Here is a 2500-nt window from a genome sequence, read left to right as displayed (position 1 = left end):
GCGGACAGGCACATTCTCTCGAACGCGGTGGACGCTCGCTCAAGTCAGCACGAGACCAGACCGGACCGACAGGCGGACAACGAATCTTTAAACCTCGCACCCACCCTCCGCACACGGGTGCCGGAGGAATGGTGAGCATGAACAGGTACCCCTCACCGGGCTTTGAAGAGAGTGACTAGAATGCGACCAAAGCTTCACCGCGGCGGGAGACAAAAAGGCCCCTGACTGCACCAGAACGTCTCCCTGCGGAGTCACACAGTGGCCGTTCACCGTGGTCCCGTCGACAAGCCGCCAGGACAAGCACCCAAGCCCGCAGCAGCTCTCTTCGTTTCAACTGCGGATGTAATGCTGCAAGGCGGTGGCAAGGTCACGTCGCAGCCCGCAAGCCGTCGCCAAGGCGAGAGGAAGACGGTCCCCACAGCGGGCACACACAGACGGACGTGGAGCACGGGGCGGCGGCCCACAGGTGCGCACACGCGCCGTGCCGAGGATCGGTGCGGACGCCGGTGACATCGCACCCGGCAGAGCGGCTAGGCAGAAGTCGCTGCGGAGGAGGAGCACCGTCGGCGGAACGGTCTGCTGGCGGGCGAGGGACCAAACGAGCAGCTAGAACGGGCGGAGTGGACCGGACTGCAGAAGCGGAGTGAGTGCGTGGCTGACGCCACCGTCTCCCTCCGAGCGTCTGCTCGCGCCGGCCAAACCGCCGAACCGCTGAACGAAAGGACCGCATCGTCCCACGCAGGCAGGCCGGCCGTGTTGCCGTGCGTGCCCCCACCTCTCGGACGGACTGCAAAGACACCCTACGAAGCCAACGGCGAAGCCCTTCCAACGGCGCAGGCGTAGCGTGTGCGGCACCCGCATGGACTTGCCGGCGTGCAACCGAGCGTGTGCGTGCTCGTCGGTGGCGGCGCCCGCGCGCCGGCCCAACCGAGTGGGACCGAGATCGACGTCGCCCGGCTTCGGCGGAACGTGCGTACGGGTGACCAGGCCCGTTCGACGGGTACGGCGAAATTGTCGGTGTGACCTCCCACCCGCGTGGGAGGCGCCAGCGTCAGTACGGGCCACGGCCCCGGGGCCAACCCCCGTGAGGCTCTCCTGCCTGGCCCAACCGGCGCAGCCTTCGAGTTCAAGGAGTGACGGGCCGCCCTCCCCGGAGAGGTGGCGGGCCCCCGGCCGACAAAGATCCTTCACAACGTGTTCACCAACAGAAACCTTGTTACGATTTTTATTCTGTGTTACGGGTTTCGGTTCGGGCCCCCGGAGAGGTTGTCCGATACCTGGCCCCGGGGCCGGCCCCCGTGGGGCTCTCCTGCCTGGCCCAACCGGCGCCAGCCTTCGCGTTCAAGGAGTGACGGGCCGCCCTCCCCGGAGAGGTGGCGGGCCCCCGGCCGACAAAGATCCTTCACAACGTGTTCACCAACAGAAACCTTGTTACGATTTTTATTCTGTGTTACGGGTTTCGGTTCGGGCCCCCGGAGAGGTTGTCCGATACCTGGCCCCGGGGCCGGCCCCCGTGGGGCTCTCCTGCCTGGCCCAACCGGCGCCAGCCTTCGCGTTCAAGGAGTGACGGGCCGCCCTCCCCGGAGAGGTGGCGGGCCCCCGGCCGACAAAGATCCTTCACAACGTGTTCACCAACAGAAACCTTGTTACGACTTTTATACCGTGTCGGGTTTCGGCTCGGGCCCCCGGAGAGGTTGTCCGATCCTGGGACGCGCTAAACGCTCCCCCGCCGACGTGACGGTGGAGCCCCAGCCTGGCGCGTACCACGGCGTGAGCCCCGGAGGCACACGCACTCGAGCGACAATCAAGCGAAAAACCTTTCTCGGAGGCAACAGGGCGCTCGCAGGCGTTGAGTGCCGGCGTGGGTGACGGGCCGGAGCCCGACACGCGCCGTCACGCCCCGCAACAGCCAGAGGCAGAGTTCTCTGGTGTCACCGTCTGGCGGAAGGCTCGAGAGTCGAGGCGAGGCCGCAGCGGACTGAGTCGGGTGCAAGCCGCGGAGGACAGGCCGACGCTACGGGCGCAAGCCGACCCCGCACGCCCCAACCTCGGCGGGCTGGGGAAGGGGGCGCGGCGGAACGCTCGCAAGCGCGGCTGCCCCCGCGGACAGGCACATTCTCTCGAACGCGGAGGACACTCGCTCAAGTCAGCACGAGACCGGACCGACAGGCGGACCACGAATCTTTAAACCTCGCACCCACCCTCTGCACGCGGGTGCTCGAGGAATGGTGAGCATGAACAGGTACCCCGTACCGGGATTGAAGAGAGAGTGACTAGAATGCGACCAAAGCTTCACCGCGGCGGGAGACAAAAAGGCCCCTGACTGCACCAGAACGTCTCCCTGCGGAGTCACACAGTGGCCGTTCACCGTGGTCCCGTCGACAAGCCGCCAGGACAAGCACCCAAGCCCGCAGCAGCTCTCTTCGTTTCAACTGCGGATGTAATGCTGCAAGGCGGTGGCAAGGTCACGTCGCAGCCCGCAAGCCGTCGCCCAGGCGAG

Source organism: Mustelus asterias, unplaced genomic scaffold (assembly GCF_964213995.1).
Source record: "Mustelus asterias unplaced genomic scaffold, sMusAst1.hap1.1 HAP1_SCAFFOLD_2067, whole genome shotgun sequence".
Taxonomy (NCBI): Eukaryota; Metazoa; Chordata; class Chondrichthyes; order Carcharhiniformes; family Triakidae; genus Mustelus; species Mustelus asterias.
This window is presented reverse-complemented; position numbering follows the sequence as displayed.